This window comes from Triplophysa rosa, linkage group LG9, assembly GCF_024868665.1.
Source record: "Triplophysa rosa linkage group LG9, Trosa_1v2, whole genome shotgun sequence".
In the NCBI taxonomy this organism is placed as follows: Eukaryota; Metazoa; Chordata; class Actinopteri; order Cypriniformes; family Nemacheilidae; genus Triplophysa; species Triplophysa rosa.
Genome location: NC_079898.1, coordinates 231,290 through 253,909, shown reverse-complemented (window position 1 = coordinate 253,909; position 22,620 = coordinate 231,290).

Sequence of the window (22,620 nt, the reverse complement as noted above, 5' to 3'; positions counted from 1 at the left end):
CCCTGACCTGGGCCCCAGCGAGTCAAGTTTTAGCATTAGCATTAAGACTTTTTGCCATATTTCTAGACAGGATGGAAGTCCCAGCCCAGGAGGGATGGAGACCATCTCGTTTCAACAGGTCAGGTCTGCCCTCAAAACTCTTCCAGTTATTTATAAAAACTATATCATTCTGCAGGCACCACTCAGACAACCAGCCATTTAGTGATGATAATCTGCTATAAATCTCATCACCACGATAAGCATTGAGGGGGCCAGAGAATATTACAGTGTCTGACATCATGCTTGCGAGCTCACACACCTCTTTAATGTTATCTTTTGTGATCTCCGATTGACGGAGTCGAACATCATTTGTGCCGACGTGAATGACAATCTTACTGAATTTACGATTAGCCTTAGCCAGCACATTTAAATTTGACTTGATGTCAGGCGCTCTGGCTCCCGGTAAACATTGGACTATGGTGGCTGGTGCCTCTATGTTAACGTTCCGAACAATAGAATCACCGATAACTAGGGCACTTTCAGCAGGTTTCTCAGTCGGTGCGTCACTGAGCGGGGCAAACCTGTTCGAGACTGTAATCGGAACGGTCGAGTGATGTTTTGTCCTGCGACTACGCCGTCTCACAGTCACGAAGTTTCCCAGCTGCGGGGGATTTTCAACCGGAACCGAGCTGTGTGCGCTAATGTTGCTCGCATCCAAAGTGTTTTCTATCGTCGTTAAACTCTTACTATCCTCAGATAAAGATTGGATGCGAGACTCTAATTCTAAGATCTTCTCTGTCAGCCTAACTATTTCCCTGCATTTATCGCATATAAAGCCCTCGCAGCTGACAGAGAAGGCTAAGCTAAACATATGACATGAGGTGCAAGTAACAATAATAGGAATAGAAGCCATAACTCACCGGATTTGAAGTGCAATTCCAACTTACCAAGGTTGCTCGATGGATCGTAGTATACTCGCTTAAAAAGAGAAACAGTTAGCACACAAGACAAACCAGAGGCAAGATGATATTCCACAGTGTGAACAGAAAGCAAGCTAACACGCTATTGCTATGCTAACGGCGTTAAGTTAACTATCACTTTTGGTTTAGACTCTTCCAAGTAAATAACAGGAACAGGGTTATTGAGATATCAGGATAAGTTAGCAACGACAATAATAATTAACGAAAATAAAATACACTAATATTAGAGCGAAGTGATAAGAGCACTGATACAAACAAGCTGCCGGCAGCGATGCACGAAACAGGAAGCAGGAACAGGAAACAGGAACCAACAGGAAACAGGAACCGGAATATACGTAAACATGACAGATACATTTTTAAATGTATGTTTTGATAAAATTCAAAATTAATTTATTAATTAGTTACTTATTCACATTATTGCTTATTTTCTATTAAGCCAGCTATTCAAGAATAAAAACGTACACGGTTACTAACGTAACCTCGGTTCCCTGAGATACGGGAACGAGTACTGCGTAGCAGTACGCTATGGGGGGAAAACTCATTTTTCTCTGATGACTGAAGCTTACAATAACGCAGTGAATACTGCACTGCCATTGGTACGTGCAAAGAAAAACTTTGAGCCAATGGCAGCGAAGCTGCACGGACCTATGGCGATGGTTCCCACCAAAATGGGCGGGACTTATGGCTATATAAGCAGACACATCGGCGTAGGGTCCTCAGGTTACTTCGACTGAAGCGACGACCATATGCAGCTTGTCAGCATGGCCAGGAACTCAGTACTCGTTCCCATATATCAGGGAACCGAGGTTACGTTAGTAACCAAGTATGTTCCCTATCGTTACTTCACTCGTACTGCGTAGCAGGACGCTATGGGGAACTAATATAATCCCGCCGTGCTACAAGTGGAACGAAAAACACCATATAATCCCGAAGCCGTGGCTCGAGGATAGGTATGAGGCAGAGAATCCTGCCGAAGGCGGAAAAGCCAAGCTAATAGGTGGCCTAATCCGGTTAATCGTCCCAGTAGTGTGCTAGGTGCTGGTGTGGTTGACGGCAACCACAGCCCAGCAGTAGTCTTAAGCAGAAAGGACCTGGGCCTGTAAGGCCAGAACGTCCAGACTGTAGAATCTGGTAAGTGTGGAGGGCGAAGCCCAGCAGGCCGCCGCACAAATATCCGCTATGGAGACTCTGCCAGACCATGCCCAGGAAGAGGCGACACCTCTAGTGGAATGGGCTCTAACTCCCGTGGGGCATAGAAGGCCCAAGGAAGGGCATGCCAGCACAATAGCCTCAACTATCCATTTAGATAGTCTATGCTTCTTGACCGGAGACCCTCTGGTGCGGTCACCAAAGCAGACAAAAAGCTGTTCCGACCGCCTGAATGGGGCGGAATGTTCAATGTAGATCTTAAGCGCTCTGACTGGACAGAGCAGATTCAGCTCCGGGTCCTGCTCGGAGGAGGGGAGCGCAGAAAGTGTCACTACCTGTGCTCTAAATGGAGTAGAGAGCACCTTAGGTACGTAACCATGTCTAGGTTTGAGGACTACCTTAGAGTCGTCAGGCCCAAACTCAAGACAGGAGGGGCTCACAGAGAGCGCCTGTAGATCGCCCACACATTTTACAGATGCTAATGCTAGCAGCAGAGCGGTTTTAAGCGTTAAGGGACGGAGGTCCGCAGACTGCAGAGGCTTGAAGGAAGGGCCCTTCAGAGCTCTCAACACCGTGGGCAGATCCCATATGGGAACGGTGAGGGGGCGAGGAGGGCGTAGCCGCCTGGAACCCTTCAAGAAGCGAATGACCAAGTCATTCTTTCCCACTCCTTGGCCCGCTATGGGAGCATGAGAAGCTGCAATTGCTGCCACATAGACCTTGAGCGTGGAAGGGGAGCGGCCCTTATCCAACAGCTCTTGCAGGTAGGACAGAATTAGTGATATGTCACAGGATTCTGGGTCTGCGCCGCGGGTTGTACACCAGGTGGAGAAGACAGACCACTTGAGGGTATAGAGTCATCTAGTAGACGGAGCTCTAGCCTGTGATATCGTGTTCATGACACTCTCGGGGAGGACAGTAGGCTCCCGTCGAGAGGCCAAAGGTGCAGAGCCCACAGCTCTGGCTGGGGGTGCCAAATCGTGTTGCCTGCCTGAGAGAGAAGGTCCCGGCTCAGGGGAATAGGCCACGGGGCTGCTACAAGCAGCTGAGACAGTTCCGCAACCCAAGGCTGGTTCTTCCAGAGTGGGGCTACGAACAGCACCTTGTGCGCCTGTTCTCTGATCCTCCTGATCGTCTGTGGTATGAGAGCGATCGGGGGGAAGGCATAGAGGAGCCGGTTGGGCCAGTTGTGGGCCAAGGCGTCCCTGTCCTTCGAAAAATATGTTGGGCAATGAGTGTTGTCTTTTGAGGCAAAAAGGTCGATTTCTGCCTTGCCGAATTTTCTGAACCGACTTGGGGTGGAGCGTCCATTCCTCTGAAGGGACGTTGCTCCGAGATAGCATATCTGCTCCCTGGTTCAGTCTGCCCGGCACATGAGTTGCCCTTAGTGAGCGCAGATTGCACTGAGCCCATTCCAAGAGGCAAAGTACCAGGGAGAAAAGGCGTCTTGAGGAGAGGCCTCCCTGGTGATTTATGTAGGACACCACTGTCATGCTGTCCGATCGGACTAAGACGTGGCGGTCCCGTATGACCGGCAGGAAGTGGAGAAGAGCCAGCCATACTGCCTGCATTTCTAGGCAGTTGATGTGCAGGCCCTTTTCCTGAATCGACCAGTGGCCGAAGGCCAGTGTGCCATCGCACAGAGCCCCCCAACCCGTGTTGGAGGCGTCTGTTGTGACCACCTTTCGTCTGCATGTGGTGCCCAGGTGCACACCCTGCTCCAACCAAAGAGGATCCCTCCATGGGGCTAGAGCTGTTACACAGACCTGATCCACCCAGACGCGTAGGTGTCCGAGACGCCAAGCGTGTGGCGGAACGCTCGGTTTCAGCCAGTACTGCAGCAGACGCATCCGAAGAATGCCCAACTGCAGTACTTGAGACGCGGAGGCCATGAGACCCAGCAGCTTCTGAAACGCCTTGAGGGGGTGTGACGCTCCGAGGCGTAAAAGAGGCCGCGAGCTGCTGAATGGCTTCTGTAATACAAGACCCCAAGTGGGGGTATTTGGACACAGCCTGAAATTAGAAAAAATAAAGTGCCTTCTCTTTTTGATTGGTTTGTTGTAAGTTGGGCCTGGAGGGGAGGGCTAAAAATGCCTGGCCATTGGACAGTGTGTATAGTCCTACCTCTTTTTTGTTGCTCCTGACCTCATGTGGTGATAAGAGTTGTTGTTGAGAGGGGGAGAGGAGTTTAATTATTTTGATTAAAGATTACAAGTGCAAATGAATTTTGAAAAGTAATGGTGTGCACTGATAAATAATTAATAATAATCACTGCAACACTGTGTAAAACACTTAGAATTTTCCTGTTTAATTTCATGGTGACTACAAAAACAAATAAAAATGTTATAGGCTCGATCATTTACAAAGCATACAAAACAATAAAACGCGGTAACATAATCATTTGTGTAACTGTAACTCTGCAAAATCGATGCAATATAAAAATGATAAAAATTAACGAAACGAATGTCTTAGCTTTACCATACTTCTAGGCCTACAGTGAGACCTGGGTCGTCATGTCCTTGCGCTCCGTGTGCTTGGAAAAACACATCAGTTTTGGACCAGAAAGGGGTAACTGGTCTGACAGCACAAAAATCTCTCTGTGATGGTGTGCTCGTTGCACAATTGTATGTGTATTTGCAAGTGACTTGGAGATTGGTTGCCAGTAGTGATGTGACATTTGAAGCGAGGCTTCGGAGCTTGAGTCGAGCGAAAATGGGCGTGCCAGATGAAGCCTCGATTCGAGGCTTGTGTTGTTAACGAAGGAATCACGTGACCAATGACAAACGAGGCCTTGGTTTGTATGGAATACGTCATCAGTTTCGTCTGAGTATCGCTCCCGGATAAAGCAGTTTCGAAACAATAGGTTACTCTCGTAACCCCGGTTCTCTGAAACATCGAGTGGAGAGACCCACCTATGGGAAGGGCATCCGTACCTGACCTCTGTAGAAGCATCCAATTGCACCAAGTCTGGCTAGACAGACAGGAGCGCGAGCCCTATGCCAGGTGAGGACCCGCCCCCTCACCTAATGCATAAAAGCTACTGCACACGCTACCTTTCCTCAGTGAGCATATTCGCTTCTCATGCAGCAAGCGGGGCAAACTTGGTGGATCTCTCCACTCGATGTTTCAGAGAACCGGGGTTACGATAGTAACCTATTGTTCTCTATCATCATCTCATTTAGAGATACACCTATGGGAGAACTGGACAGCTCCGCGGTTGCCCAATACACTGAACAAAGGTCAGCAAGCCAGAAGACGGTCACCCGTGTGGGCGGTGCCAAACACGTCACAAAAAAGCAACCCAGATATATAGAGAGGGAGCTAGATAACAGCTTTACAGGTGACATGCGATTGCATGCACACATAAGTGATGCTGGCAATGCAAATAGGAAAAATGTGAGATGCCAAGCGAAAACCGGTATGTGTAACAAGTGAGATGCTGGTGATGTAAGAGCGCTTAGCCTGACCCACCAAGCTATAACCGGGGTTAAACAAGGTTATGATGAACCCACCCCTAATACAGAATGAGTTACCGGTGTCCTGGTAACATCCAGCCGGTAGTATCTGACAAACGAATGAGGAGAAGTCCAACTAGCTGTGGCACAGATGTCCTGTAGCGAAACTCCCCTGAACAGAGCCCACGAAGCAGCCATGCCTCTGGTAGAGTGAGCTCTGAGGCCCCCTGGGGGCTGCACTCCCATGGATTCATAAGCCATAGATATTGCTTCCACAAGCCAATGAGAGAGGCGTTGTTTGGAAATGGGATTCCCTGTGTGAGGGAGAGCCCAGGAAATGAAGAGCTCTTTCTAAAGGTCTTAGTCCTGTCCATATAAACCCGCAGGGCATGCACAGGGCACAAAGCATGTAACCTCTCATCCTCTGCAGAGGAAAAAGGAGGTGGGTGAAAAGCGGACACTCTATCACCTCACATGTCACTGCTGGGAAGCATTTAGTCATAAAGGCCGGTAACAGCTTTACAGCTGTTTCTTGGGCCGGGTTAGGCCTAAGAAAAACTCTATTTCCATCTAAATAAAATTTTGTTCACGAGGGATGAACAGAGAGTGCATGCAAAACACTGACTCGTTTAGCAGAGGTCAGAGCCAGAAGCAATGCTGTTTTGAAAGACAGATGTTTCATCGAAACGTCTCCCAAAGGTTCAAAGGGCCGACGAGACAGACTCCAGCACCATGGAGAGGTCCCACTCTGGCACAGTTTTAACAGGCGTGGGAAGAAAGTGTCGTGCGCCCTTCATAAACCTGCAAATGAGAGGGTGTTGCCCTGCAGATGTGCCATCGAACCCGACATGGCACGCAGCGATAGCAGCTAAATAGACCTTAATAGTGGAAAAGGATCTACCTTTCTATTAAGTCCTGCAAAAAGCACATAATATCAGCAACGGAGCACTGATATGACATCAACCTGCGCCCATCACACCACTCCTCAAACACGTGCCAATTACAGTCATACAGAGACCGCGTAGAAGCGGCTCTAGCATTCTGAATAGTGGCGATAACACGAGCAGGAAGCCCAAATGTGTTTAAGTTCGCCCTCTCACGGGCCAGGCCCAGAGAGCCACCCTGTCCGGGTGGGGGTGGTAAATTTCTCGCATGGGACAGGAGGTCTGTGCGTAATGGGAGGGGCCATGGCTGGGCATACAACAGAGGAGAAATCTCCGCCATCCATGGTGCTTTGGGCCATAGAGCGGATTCCCCCTCGATAGAAGGTCCGCTCCCCTGTTCAGAACGCCCGGAACATGAGTGGCTCGTACGGACAGAAAATGTTGCCTGCTCCATACCAACAGCTTGTGAGCCAGAGCATGGAGCTTGGAGGAAGCCATGCCCCCTTCGCGATTTATATATGCTACTGCAGTGGTGTTGTCGCAACGTATCAGCCCATGATGTCCCTGCAGGAGGTGCAAAAAATGCCTTAGCGCCTTCCACACAGAGAGGAGCTCCAAATAATTTATGTGGGCTAAGTGAAGAGTGTTTGGCCACACACCATTCACTGTTCTTCCCTCTTGTGTGGCTCCCCATCCTGTTAAGGATGCATCTGTCATAACCACTTTCTGCAACATGATCGCCCCTAGAGGAGTTCCATGAGCGTAAAACTCCGTCTTCCTCCAGTGGCGCAGCGCTGTTAAGCACAAGCGCGTCACTGTTACGGTGCGACTGAGATCGTGCAAGGGGCTGAGGTAGAGCGATAAGACCCACTTCATATAAGCCCTCATTCTCAGAAGGCCCAGAGGCAAAACTTGAATTGCCGATGCCAAAAAACCCTGTAATCTGAGACATGCGCAATACTGTACCTGTGCTCCTTCCTTGAATTGTGAGAGAGAATTCATGAATGAGCAGATGCGTTCCCACGATAAACGGGCATGCATTGTCACTGAATTCAGCTCCAGACCCAGAAAAACAGTGATCTGGCTAGGAGAGAAGTTGCTCTTGCTCTCGTTCACTCTGAAGCCGAGAGATGTGATGTGAACGATCACACGGCGTGTGTCTTCCATCACTTCCTCTGCGAAATCGGCTATGATCAGCCAATCATCTATATATGTGAGGATTCTTAGACCCGCTATTCTGAGCGGCGCCAGCCCCGCCTCCGCACACAGACAGAACACTCTCGGGCTCAGCGAGAGCCCGAAGGGTAGAACTGTGAACTCGTAACACGCGCCCTGGTAGGTGAAACGAAGAAATTTCCTGTGCGGAGGATATATGCTTCTCTGGAAAAAAGCATCTTTCAGATTGACTGATGTGAACCAGTCGTTCTGATGAATTGAACGAGAGAGAGTGCTGTGCGTCAACATTCTGAAATTGTATGTCCTTAAGTGTTTGTTCAACACTCTGAGATCCAGAATAGGACGAAGGGAGCCGTCCTTTTTCGGGACTAGGAAATAACGAGAATAAAACCCCTGGTTGTACAGATGCGAGGGTATCACCTGTACCGCCCCCTTCTCGAGAAGGAAGGAAATCTCGTCTTTCAGAACGTGAGCGGAGCTCTCTTCCGTGTGAGAAGAGAGGATTCCGCTGAAGTGCGGGGGTTTTCTGGCAAACTGGAGCCTGTAGCCCGTCGTAACGGTGCGAATAACCCAATCGGGGGCCGACACAGACTGCCAAGCTGTCGCATGAGCGCTGAGAGAATCCACGCGCGTTGGGGATATACACGGAGCTGCCGGCACGGCCGGACTGCTCATTCGTGGTGCAATGGCGCCATCTAGTGGACAGACTGGTGGCGATATGCGGGACATCGGAGAAACGGCTGCAGAGAGCAGAGCGTTTACTCTTGGTGTTTGGTTTTGATTCAGGTTTTTTATTTTTGATACACACAGCGGGGCCGAAGCCTTTATTGAGTGTATGAGGGGTGATTTGTGCAAACTGTGAAGAGGCTTTTGTAGGGCACTTTTCAACACCGGCACGGCACTTATCACCATTGATTTTCCCTCTAGCTCTGGAACAGGGAGCTGGTGAGGGGGATAGTGTATGGGGAACACCTGAACTTGTGGAAAAAGGGGCCCTTGGGTTGAGAACTGTCTCATCTTGGGTAAAGGGGGAAGACAACTCAAACTTTCGTCCAATGGGCTGGCCGCCCGTGAACCTGGACCAAGAAGCCCCTGAAGGGGCATATCAGGTATGCCTCTTGCGTTTGCCATCCGAAGTGGTAGGGTTAAAGGGTTTCTTTGCTGCGGCTGCAGCATAAGATGACTTACCCCAGGTCTTAGGTGGCTGGTTAGACTGCTGGCTAGGCTGCAGGCTGGGTTGCCTGTTGGGGACTTGTGTTTGGCCGCATTATCAAACGGCCGATTTGAGGCCGGGGCCTGAGGGGGACGAGAGGGAGCCTGGCGTGGAGCAGTCTTCCTAGGCAAGCACAGCTTAAACGCCTCATCCTCCTTCTTCTTATCATCACAGTGCTGCTGCATAAGGTCAACCGCCGGACCGAAGAGAGGCTGGCCAGGCTCTACCGGGGCTCCTGCAATGCGCCTTTTCTCACTGTCAGGCAGACCAGAGAGATTTAGCCAGAGGGCGCATTCCTTTATCCAGGTGCTTACCCATGTCCTCCAATAACTCAGCCTGGTAGGCTGAGAGGAGGGAGGAAACATTTAACGCTCGCACCGACAGAGCAGACGCTTTGTACAAGGTCTGAAAAAATGAGCAAAGAGGGATCTTTATCTTCACCCGAGCCGGCAGGCTCACCATGAAACGACGAAACCCCGGGTAGGATATCGTCGAGTAAGCTCTCATCGGCCTGGTCGGCCCAACTGAGAGACGGCAGACTCTGGGAGGCCACCAGAGCTGTCTCGCAATCGACCGCCTCAGCATCCGAGTCACACTGTTCTTCGGCGCCCTGGATAGAGGCAATCTTAAGCCGCGCATGAGAAGCTTCTTAGGCAGGGCAGGCAATGTCTGCAGTTTTCTGGCAGCGAAAGTGCTTCCTCGGCATGTTTAAACCCCATACACACGACGCAATAGGGATGGGTATCCCTTGCGGCGATAAAGGAGCCGCAGGCGGCAGGGCATGCATGCGACTGTGGGTCCGATGGGGTAGCAGATCGTTTATCCATCCAGAGAAACAGGCAGGCAGCCTGGTAATAGAAAGGATGGCGAGCGTGGGTGGCAAGCCAACCAATCGAAGATAAATAACAACCAACCGTAAATCCTGACAACACGCCTGGCGAAGGCTGATCGGAGATATGTCCTTCTGTAGGCCAAGTGAAGTAGGACAAGCACAGTAAAGCTGCGTAGAAAAGAGGTCGCGAGAAGCGAATGTCAACTGAGGAAAGGTAGCGCGTGCAGTAGCTTTTATGCATTAGGTGAGGGGGCGGGTCCTCACCTGGCATAGGGCTCGCGCTCCTGTCTGTCTAGCCAGACTTGGTGCAATTGGATGCTTCTACAGAGGTCAGGTACGGATGCCCTTCCCATAGATGGATCTCGAAACGAGATGATGATAGAGATCTCGCGCCACCTGTGAGTGTTGCGGCGTTTCGGAGAGGTGTCAGTAGTAGAGGTAGCAGAAGTGGAGTGTTAGAGAGTCAGAGAATTGTCTTTTTGTCGTAATTTATTGTGTCATATATGTGACCCTGGACGACAAAACCAGTCTTAAGGGTCAATTTTTCGAAATTGAGATTTTTACATCATCTGAAAGCTGAAGAAATAAGCTTTCTATTGATATATGGTTTGTTAGGATAGGACACTATCTGGCGGAACAACAACTATTTACAAAGCTGGAATCTGAGGGTGCAAAAAATCTAAATATTGAGAAAATCGCCTTTGAAGTTGTTAATCTGAGGAACTGTAGCAGGCCATCCACTCACAAAAATAAAGTTTGTATACATATACAGTAGGAAATTTATAAAATATCTTCATGGAACATGATCTTTACTTAATGTCCTAATGATTTTTGGCAAAAAGAAAAATCGTTAATTTTTACCCATACCATGTATTTTTGCCGATTACTAAAAATGTTCCTGTGCTACTTAAGACTGGTTTTGTTGTCCAGGGTCACATATGTGTTAGCCCTATACATCATGATTACATTATATTAGGTTAGATTAGTTATATTAGATAGATAGTATATTGTCATGATTAATTACATCAGTTATATTATTTTGTTATATTAACAGTTAGAGAAGATTGGCTAGTTGGGTTGTTTTGGATTTGGACTGGACTGCTTGTTGATTTGGATTGCCCTTTTAGATTTGTTTGCTTGATGTAGCGTATTTCGGGTAAACTATGAGTTTAAACACAGCAACCTACAAATAATTAATGGTGATTAACCATTAATTATTTTAAACACTTTACCTGATGCAGCAGAGCTACAGTAATAACAGCAACAAACCAAATACACTCGTCCACCGAGTGATCAGCAGACCGTATATCAACTCTAAGAAATATTACTCCCCTGGCCTGGAAAAACAATATTCTTACTGTAGTACAGTACCACTTCAGAAATCTTAACGAAATCAAGCAGTTTAAGTGATGTTGATATGTGATAAATAAACACAGAAACAATTCGAGCGTGGATACACATGAGGTTTATTTATTACACTACGGGGGAACTAAAACCAACTATTAACAAAGAAACAAACACTAACAAACAAACATACAATGTAAAAGCAGTAAAGAATGAAAGAAATAGATAAAGCAAAGAAAATGGCAGTATTAAATCAGCTATTCACATCTGCACGAACCATCAAAGACAAATCTCCTTATTTAAAAGGGGCAAAGCTTATACGCAACTGGTTAGCAATAGCTCAGATACTTGCATTGGCTTCTTTGTTTCTCGGGACACGTGCTGGCATGCGTATCAAAGGGTCCTGATGTGTTCAGAGCAGGCCGTGAGTCCGTTGATTTAGCAGAAGCAAACTGCCGTTAGAAACTGTCTCTGAGGAGAGGCAGGTCTCGAGAGGTTGAAAGAACTCGAGAGAGCGAATGCGCACGAGCGTGAACGCACACGAGCGAACGAACATACACAAAAGAGCGAGCTTTCCTGCGTGTTCAGGTGTTTTAACACAGAGGGTGTCACGCCCCTCTAAGGGTGGGTGATCCAATGTGATGAGATAGTTTTGGGCGTGAAAACATGTTTCTTTGTCCGGCACACTAACTCATTTGCATTTATGATCGCCTGGGAGTTTGGAGCAGGAATAGACTTAGAATAGAATAAAATGAGTATGGTATAAAATACATTACTGTGCTATACACCATATTCTAAGACATGAAAAGGGAAACACGTAGATATGAAACATGAAGGGGTTACAATTACATTGACCTGTAGTTTGGACAAGAATGTAAATATACACAGAATACCACTAAGCACATATGCCTTTGAGGTTATAGGTGAAGGAGAATAACATAGAGACAAGCATACAATGTGGAGATTCATGTGTATACACTTTAAAACAGTCTATTGTGGCTAAGGAAAGAGAAAGAGACATTATTTGGAAGAATTTGAGGCTCTCAGTCCCTGGGGGCCACATGGCTTTTCTCACTTTGGTGAACAGTCCTGTCCTCCCCCAAGAACCTCCTTTGAAGTCTAGGAGAGAGTATCCAAATCTGTCCTGGTTTAGATGAAGGTGTTGAGAATAGGACATTTGGCCAGACTTGTTGGTGCCTGGTCGTAATCCTGCTGAGAGGTTACTGTGTTTTACGATCACAGATGGTAAACTTTGATCCGACCATACCCTACATATCCCCCCTATAGGACGACGGGGTTTATAGAAGCTTAGACGGCAGATGGTTGTCTGGATAGTAATGGTCGAGGTGACAGGTGGGTCTTACTGGTCCTCAGTGCTGTGGCGCACTGGCAGTAGGTCAATCTCGAGGAGGTTAGGTTCGGGCTCAGCTTGCGTGCCTCTCTTCTCGCGACTCCGTTTGAATGCCCGAGGAAACGCCGCAGTACACTTGTTCACTGACTCCTGCATTCCGTTGACCCTTCTGTAAAGGACGAAGGACAAGCCAAGAATAAGGGCATACCCTAATGTGGTGGTTAGGCACAGTGCAGTGTCCGCGGCGGTCCAGGACCTGACCACAGGGGAGTTGGCAAGAGCAGACATCTGATCCAGAGTCTGTAAGGCCTCGATAATAGGTAGGTTCAGTAGAAATGCCATCTCGCCTTGCTCGGGGGCTATGTGCAGAGGGATCGCACTACCCAGAGAGTATGCAAGATGGGCTTGAAGGGGGTTGGTTGGCCCTAAGGTGGCAGAAGTTTCTTGGACAACAGATGGGAGGTTGTCTCACGTAGTTGTTATGACATCAAATCTTTTCATCCACATCACGTTCCTCTTGTGAATCTTGCAGGGTGCAGCATGCTCTCTGGCCTTCACGTTTTCTGCAGTGATTACAGAGCAAAAGCAGGTGTCATGCTCCGGTGTCTTTTATTGAAGTACTGGTGAGCGGTGTAGGGTGTGACAAGGTTGAAGTCTCTTGGCTGGCACTTTGGATGTTGTGGTGGTATAGCTTAGGCCATCAGATCAAAAAGAGACACACACGTTGGTTGGTTTGAGGTCCCTTTGACGGCGGTGGACACAAGGGGGCTGTTCCCGTCCCAGTTTACATGTTAACAGACACATACTTCTCCAGCGTACTGCTCGTTGTTCAGTTGGTTCCTTACACTTGGCCGGCTGAGACTGGTTCCGAGAATGGAGTTGTATGGCTTTTGGTTTCCAAAACCTCTGTGCCTGATGTCTGTCCTGGAGTGGGTGTTTCTGTCTGAGCTGGTTATCAGTGGCCGTCTGAACCTGGAGAACATGTGGAGGTGTGCTGTGATGCAGTGGTCTGTCTCGTGGGATGCTGGGTGGTACTCTACCCGCTTGGTGAACTTGCGTGTGATTGTAAAAAGTCATAGTTGCCCCTTGTTGACCTGGGCACAGGTCACACACAATCTTTCTTGATGTTCTACCCTGGGGAGGTGGCTGTTTTGCGTCATAGTGAGGGTGTGAAGTTTGCTGGTTGGAGCTAGAATCAACTCAACATCTACTGATGTGCTCTGTCGCTGCATGCCAGGGCAGTGCGCCACTTCTTTGTGTGTTAGTGGCTTTGGTGTCGTGGTGTCTGGACCATGGTGCATCGTAGGCATACATCAGCCTGGCCTATGGTGCGTCGTAGGCATACATCAGCATGACCCCCCTTTGTTCCTGGAAAGTTGCATGGCGTGGCGCTGTGTTGTTACAGGAACAGACTAGAGGATTTCGCTTATCAGACGCAGCAAGGTAGGGCATCGTGAAAGGAAGGTGTTTAGCATCGCTTGTGAGCGTTGGTAGTTGCTTAAGCGAAGCTGTATTTTAGGCAGAGCCAGTGTGGGTGGGTGTGATGCAGGCGGCATGAGGTGGTTGCTGTGGCTTAGAAGCAATGCTTGGGATGGGCGGGTGGGTTTTTGGTGACCACCGGTTGCCACAAAATGCCTCAGTTTTCACAGGTTTACTTTGAATGTTCTTTCACCTTTTCCTCAGAGGAGCATATCGTGTTCCTTTGTGATGACACTAGGTGTCTGGAACAGGTGTTAATGCTCAACTGGCTTATGATTCGCTATGTTTCTTGCCAAGTGATAGCATGTGAAACTTAGCTTAGCCTACTTTGAGTCTATGCAGGTAAGAAATTGTCTGATGGAGTTTTTTTTTTTTGTGAGCTGTTGCGATTTGAAGGATTAATCCAGATAGCTGTCACTTGTGCTGTGATGTTTGGGCCCCCAGCTTGAAGTGTTGCAGTTGGACAGGCTTGTCATTTTCCACAAAACCCCTGCTCTGGGCGTGCAGTGCCTCACCATTGTGTCGTCGACCATGTGGCTTTGTGTGCATGGGATCTGTGGTGAGGAGGCGTTGACTGTTAGAAACATCACAGGTTGGTGGCAGGTCTCTATGATTACCTTCTGTGTTCTGATGTGAATGGAACATCGCTGGATGGCTTGTGAAGCACGGCGCAGCTCTTGTCATCTGGGTGCTCAGGCTGTGGTAAGAGCCGTGTTCAGCTGGTGCTCGGCTACCCCCCTTTCGTTCTGGTCACGTTGTCAGTGTAGACCAGTGTTAAGGCAGTGTTTGGCAAGTCCAGCTTTCAGATGGAACTCCATTCAGCAAGGGTAGATCAGGCATGTGGTGAAGCGCAGGTGCCATTTCGTGTGTACATGGCACCGTCTTGAGCGCTCATTTACATGAGTGGGCAGTTCTTTTAACAGTTCACGAACCTTGTAGGTGGTGTTCTGTGTAGCCCGGGATGCAGCTAGCTTGGGATGTAATGTCATGTGGTTCTGTGAGTGGGGCCACCTAGTTGACATTAGTTCTGCATCATAGTCTTTTGTGAAGAGCAGCTCTAGCACTTGCAGTTGATGGCAGGTGCAGGGCGTTGTCCATCTCCTTAGGGTGGTAAACCGCTGTCATGCTCTTCATGAAGGCATTGTTCAAAGTCTTTGGTAACTGTACTCACTTGTACAGTATGTCACTGCAAAAGGTGACTTATTCAGTAAAAAGGGGGTGGGGCTTCCATTGAATATGTGTGTTGAGGGCTTGGTCACACTGTGTGTTGAGCTGAACAGTGACCCCTTTTGGTGAATGGAGGTGCTACAGTCTCATTTATTCACCAGAGTGCGATGCTCTGGGCTAGTCTAGTCTGGCAGAAAGTTCTCGTACTTGACAGGGCCCCCCATGGGGCTGTGAGATTCACGAGAACCAGGAAGTAGCAGTTACAGCATTGGTTATTCCATTTCAAGTTCAAAGCACGGGTGTCCTAGGCCATGGCTGTGGTTGACAGGCATGAGTCCAATGGAAACTGCGTGCACTTGACAGAAGAGGAAATGTCTGATGCTGGTGTTGTTGTGGAGAGCGTGGGAACAGTGCAAAGCTGATGTCTGAGATAACTGCCCCTAGTTCCTTTATGGTGCCTGCTATCATCGTGCCACTTGGTGATGTGCCTTTGGCATGTAAGGGCAGGAAACGTCTTGGTCGTTGGCTGGTTCGACCTTGAGACTGAGTTCTCGCGACCAGCTGAGATGCATTGCCAGGTCACAACAGTCAGGCAGGACATTTCAGACGAGGTGGCTGGCTGGAAAGCTGAAGTTCCCATACTTGAGCCCAATTCTTTTGTAATGGTTAAAGTCTCTTAGAGGCTCAAAACAATTTAGCAGGTCTCTGCTGGTGAAGAGAGGGCGTGTGTCCATCTGTGATATGTACATGGGGTGTACATGCTTCTGGAGCTGTTGGTCAGGTTTGTGGGAACTTCTTGTTTCAGTCATACCTCAGTTGATGGCCGCATGTGTGTGTCTCGGCTTGTTCTGGGTAGTCAGCCATCTGCTGAGATGCGGTCTGGGTGCCATGCTCATCTTGTGTTAGGATGACTGTCTCTGTGGTCGACAAGCAGGTTGCAGAGATCTGGACGTTCTCTCAGTAGGAGGGCATTCATGAGGGTTATTTGTTTCTCATGCCACTCGTGGTTGAAAAGAGTCTGACTTGGATTTTTACATCCTCCTGTTGAGGTTTCTTGTAGAATCATCTCCTTTGATGTTCTCAGGATCTCTGCTGGCTCAGACGTATTTGCACAGTTTTGCTCTCTGGACAGGTGTCATCCATGGCGTTGAGATGAATTCCTTGATGACTGTTGGGCCGGAACAGGTCAGTGGCTCCTAGGTTGCCAGCTGGGTTTCCACGGGGCACCGTCTTTCGTGTCCGACAGTGGGCTTTTGCTACCCCCCCTTTTGCAGCATTGTGCTTTTAGCTGGGGAGGCTGCACAGGAGAGATTCTGTTGCATTCTCCTGTCTGTTCACATTGTAGTCTGCAAGATAAGTTTAGTTCATTTTGGTTCCATTGCTGAGTCATGGCTTGGACTTCAGCGTGTACTGCTTGCAGATGGCCTTTATAGGCCTTGGCCGTGTAATTGTATTGCTGTCAGCCGGGGCCATTATGAAGAGAGCTTCTGCATGTTGGAGTTTTCCTACCAGCTCCTCTCTGGCATCTGCTCCAATTGCTCTCTTCGCTCAGTCTGTGTTGCAAAGGACTCTTGTAGCATTCTTCTCCTCCTGTAGCTCCTGGCCCTCTTCATTCGCTGTCATTTGCAGGTCCAGCTGGTCTAGGCGGTTCTGCACGTGCTCCTGGCTCTAGTAGGACGATCTGGTCGTGGTCACCGATGATCCTGACTGTGCACTTCAGATGAGTTTGTTGGCTCTCTGTAGTTGTAGCTCTGGTTTAGATCGTGGTCCCTTCGCCAGTTTAGGTCGTCCGACCAACAGCTCTGAGCGCAGTTGCCGTGTGCAGATGTTGGTCCCAGGCAGGAGTCCGTCGCATTGCTTTGCCTGGTCTCTAGCTGGTCTGGCAGGTGACAGGACTGGATGGTCTGGACATGCTGGAGCACTGGGGGCAAGGGAGAGGAGCACAAAGAGGCCAATGGAAGTCCCTACAAGCTTAAGTGAGCTCTATAACACTTATATGTCATGTGTTGTGCAGCTAACTGGGGTGATCAGCCAGTGGCGCAACTTAAACACCTATTTATCCTGGCAGTGAATTGGCGGGGTGGATAGTGTGTGTGTGTGTGGGGGGGGGTATGTGGGTACAGGGAAAGAGTCTGAGCAAATGTGTTCATAGGTTGAAACTTAGGGGGTCATTCTACTGACTGGGGTAATTTACTTCATCAACACATTACTGAGAATTCCCTGATGGCTCATGCAGATTCAGTCGTCTAGAAAACTAAAGGTAAAACAGGACAGGATTAAAACAAAAATTAAAAGATAGAAGAGGGAACAGAGAGGGTTGCCTTACTTGGCTCAGCTGGTTGGCAAAACTAGAGTTATGACGGGGCATGCAGCTAGGGGGAGCTATGGTGTCATATAGGCTAGGGAGGCAGCTAAACTCAAAACAACATGGACAAAATAAACAGTTTAACGGGGGTGGAAGGGAGAGTTCCTACTTCTCTTTCCGCCTGTAGCAACTCAGTAGGGGCTGTACCTTATTTAAAAGACCTGGACGTGAAGTGAGGGCTTCCAGGTGGGTACCAGTAAAGCAGGTCCAACTCTCCGGCCTTTCTGGATACACAGCGGCAGACCCCTCAGATCCCTTGCCCTACACGCCACCCAGGTGCGACCACACAAACAGTCACAACTCTCAGCCCAACCTGGCGGTACCTAGTAAGTAACCGACTGACGGGCACAGAGAAAATCTGGATTTAACCCGCGGGTGCCACTCACAACAGACATTGCCCATAGGCTTTTCTTCCTGCTAAGTGGCACTTCCCGGCGTTATATACCCCAAAATTGCTGCAGTGCACCAGTCAGCGCTATTGGTCCCCACTCGCACCGGAGTGCCAGTGGCTGAAGTCTCCCTGCATGCCGTCACCTAGAGTGCGGGGACTGAGGTATCCGAGGCTATCCGCCACCAGTGCCAGGCACGCCAGGACAGCCAAATCCACCCACCAGACACCACTGAGGAGAGAGACGTCACTTCACTACACAGGTGCCTTAGAGGAAGTGCTACCTATAGAGAAACACAAAGGCTGAACAGGGCTAGGGTTCATGGCATAGCTGGAAATAACCCAGAAGAGCAAAATAAAAGGTCAAAACTTTAAGATTTGTGAATTAATTATATTCGCCCAGTGAATTAATTAAAATCAAATTTAATTAATTATGTTCCTAGATAGGGAGCAGTATAGGGAATAATGAGAAATGAAACAAAAAAGTAACATACAATATTGAAATAACTGAAAACAAAATTAAAACCACGTAAACCCGAAAACAAATTATTCTTATAATAATAATTAATTAAACTGAAAATCAAAATCAAAAGCAAATGAACAAAATAACTGAGAAGTCAAAACAACAAAAACGGAAATGAGAGAAGTTAAAAAGGGAAAAGACTGACTGAGAGGACCCACAAGGTGGCGTGGTCGAGCCACGCCAAAGGGAAGTCAGGGAGGAAGGGGCGGAGTTAGGAAAATGTTAGGCACTTCCAACATACTGCCCTCTGGTGTTAGTGGGATGTAACACCCTACCCTAGACTTCAATGCGATTACGTCTCACGTTTAACTCTCGTTTTACACAAAGACTTTAACAATCACTTAAAAAAAAACATTCCAGCGGCAATTGCTGTTGACAAGAATTTACATCTAGAATATCGTAAAACACAGATAATGAAATTCAAACTGGGTCTACAAGAAAATGCTGCTGCAACATTTGACGTCAAATTGATATAAATTCAAATCCAATCGCCCTCGGGGGAAGCGTCACGGATGGTGACGTTTGATCTCGGCAGATCCGAGTTCCGCATCAGTTCGCTAGATGCCCTGACGCGCAGCAGGATTTATTCGCTGCCCAAACACTGTGTTAAAACACACAGTAACAAACAAACAAACAAACACAACGGGATTTCTTCGCCGTCGTACAATTAACTTGATCAAGATTTGTATCACACTCCCCTTTAAACGGTCGTCATCTACTGTTTAACTACAATATACAGTAAAATACATATACAGTAAAACAGAGTCCTTCTGCCTCGTCTACTCAAAAAGAGGAAACAAAAAAAGCACGCACTAGTTAGCTAGTCTAATGGTTAAACTTCAGGGAGCGGTGTGTCTTAGATGAAAAGCATTGGAACACGCCATGCTTCGACTACACAAAATTCGGCCGTGCATGAATTAGGGAGGAAATTCGCTCCACTATTTCCTTCGCGCTAACAAGAGGGTTTCTTCGCTCAGATTAGGGCGGTCAAACGATATCGGGACTCTCAATAAAAGATTTCTTCGTTTTATAGGGTCACATTAAATTTGCAGTTAGCTTAACCATCATTAACAAATACCTTGGGCTTTTCCTAAATAGGTCACAGAGGCTTGTTTCGGCGCAGTAATTTAAGGGAGCGAGTCTCGCTCTACCTTCTTCGCGCTAAAAGAGGATTTCTTCGCTCAATTTAGGGCGGTTAAATAGTAGCATAGTGCGCTATAAAGAGATTTCTTTGTCTTTATATCGTCACTAACTCTTTGACAGAGGCTGAGGTTTTCTCTGCGAGAAGCTCAAGAGTCTGCCAAGGATAGGTGGGTGGGTCCACACCTTCATTCATACATAAAGTGCCATTTAAGAGAGTATTCGGTTTCGGTAACACCCATAGAAACACACATGAATAGTCACTGAGTTCTGCTCACAAAACAAGGTTTAAAACTGCCCGCGCATTCTCCACCAATATATGTAGCGTATTTCGGGTAAACTATGAGTTTAAACACAGTAACCTACAAATAATTAATAGTGATTAACCATTAATTATTTTATTCACTTTACCTGATGCAGCAGAGCTAATAACAGCGACAAACTAAATACACTCGCCCACCGAGTGATCAGCAGATCGTATATCAACTCTAAGAAATATTACTCCCCTGGCCTGGAAAAACAATATTCTTACTGTAGTACAGTAGCCTACCACTTCAGAAATCTTAACGAAATCAAGCAGTTTAAGTGACGTTGATATGTGATAAATAAACAAAGAAACAATTCGAGCGTGGATACACATGCGGTTTATTTATCTACACTACGGGGGAACTAAAACCAACTACTAACAAGGACCAAACATTAACAAACAAACATAAAAGGATAAAACAGTAGAAAATGAAAGAAAATGGATAAAGCAAAGAAAAGGGCAGTATTAAATCAGCTATTCACATCTGCACGAACCATCAAGGACAAATCTCCTTATTTAAAAGGGGCAAAGCTTATACGCAACCGGTTAGCAATAGTTCAGATACTTGCATTGGCTTCTTTGTTTCTCGGGACACGTGCTGGCGCGCGTATCAAAGGGTCCTGATGCGTTCAGAGTGAGCCGTGAGTCCGTTGATTTAGCTGACACAAACTGCTGGAAGAGGCTATCTCTGAGGAGAGACAGGTCTCGAGAGGTTGAAAGAATACGAACGCACACAAGCGAACGAACATACACAAAAGAGCGAGCTTTCCTGAGTGTTCAGATGTTTTAACACAGAGGGCATCACGCCCCTCCAAGGTGGGCGATCCAATGTGATGATATAGTTTTGGGCGCGAAAACATGTTTCTTTGTCCGGCACACTAACTCATTTGCATTTATGGTCGCCTGGGAGTTTGGAGCAGGAATAGACTTAGAATAGAATAAATGTTCATGCTCACTTCTTAGTCATGTTTTTCTTGGTCCTGTAGCAGAGTCATGACAAGCCTTTGGTTATGTGTGGAGAGAAACATATTATTACGGATGTAACCTCGGTTCCCTGATGGAGGGAACGAGACGTTGTGTCGAACCGACAGAATGGGGTTTGTCTTGAGAACCTATCATCTTCTGAGTATTTAGAAAAGGCCAATGAAAATTGGCGAATGAAATTTGCATGCCGGGCTCCTCCCCGGATGTCCGGGTATAAGAGGGAAGCCGGCGTGCTCATTCATTCACCTTTGGTCTGAGGAGCCTAAAGCATCCTCCCCCGACCGCTGGGGTGGGCGGCCAGTGTTGTGGCATGAGGGACACAACGTCTCGTTCCCTCCATCAGGGAACCGAGGTTACATCCGTAACCAAGACGTTCCCTTTCTGTCGGTCTCTCAACGTTGTGTCGAACCGACAGAATGGGGTTCCTATGGAAAACGCCACAGCACTGAGCCGCGTCACAATCTCTGCGGAGCGACGTTGACTGGCCTGGGCGAGTCAGACGAACACGCTAGCGCGAAATTATGACCTTCCAGTGGAGAGGAAGGGGGACCCAGAGCTTTCCACAAAAAGTTGGGAAGCCCCCTAACGCCGGCCGTCACAGGCGGAGGCCTAATTCTCTAAATGGCGAGAAGCCGCCCGGCACCGTTCGGGCCACTGGGTAAGCATTATTCCCCCTGGGGGAAAATGCTGCAGAGGCCACTACCTACCGTAGGGAGGAATTAGTGGAGACACCACATGGTCTCACCAACAGGGGAGAACTCATAGGAAGAAGTGCGGCAGGAGAACCGCAAGGTGGGAGTCCACCTGGGGAGGTCATGGGTTGCCAAGGTGGGAACCAATCATGAGGATACATCAGACGGAACAGCCCACGGAGGGGGTGTTACCACGTCTGGAGCACTAGGTCCGGTAGAGCTATGAGGGGCATAACTCAACTGTTCCCCGGCCTAAGGGGGCAGGGCTGCTCTGCCCAGCCTGTCCCCTGGAAGGGTGCTTAGTGATGGATGGAATGCCTGTTCTTTACCCGAGGGGAAAGAAGTGAGGCTGGATCGCCACTGCTACTCCCGAAGGGGGAAGGGCTTCCGCAGGCGTACGCCCAACAGCTGCCGGTCCTACCTGTTGCCCTGCAGGACGCGGGCTGACACCGGTTCAACGCGGAGGTTGTAGAACCTCGCGAAGGTATTGGGCGTAGCCCAACCCGCAGCTCTGCAGATGTCTTCCAGAGAGGCGCCCTGAGCCAGTGCCCACGAGGAGGCGACACCCCGAGTGGAGTGCGCCTTAACTCCTAAGGGGCAGGGGCGATCTTGAGACCGGTATGCCAAGGATATGGCATCCACGATCCAGTGCGCCAGTCTCTGTTTGGAGACAGCTCTCCCCTTCTGCTGACCTCCAAAACAGACAAAGAGCTGCTCAGAGCTTCTAAAGCCCTGCGTGCGGTCCAAGAAGAGGCGCAGAGCGCGTACTGGACACAACACGGAAGGGGTTGGGTCTTCCTCCCCGGTGGGGAGCGCTTGCAAGTTCACCACCTGGTCCCGGAAGGGAGTGGTGGGAACCTTGGGCACGTAGCCGGGCCGTGGTCTCAGGATAACGTGAGAGTCTCCAGGCCCGAATTCTAGGCAACCCGAGGACACAGAGAATGCTTGTAGGCCCCCTACCCTCTTGAAGGAGGCGAGCGCTACCAGGAGGGCCGTCTTTATCGACAGGCGAGAAAGATCGGCCTCCCCTAGGGGCTCGAAGGGGGGCCTCTGGAGACCCTCCAGGACCACTTCGAGGTCCCAAGAGGGTACGGGGCGCGGGCGAGACGGATTCAACCGTCTCGCGCCCCTCAGGAACCTGGTGACCAGGTCGTGCTGTCCTAGAGACTTACCAGCAACTGGGTCGTGATGTGCGGCTATAGCGGCAACATA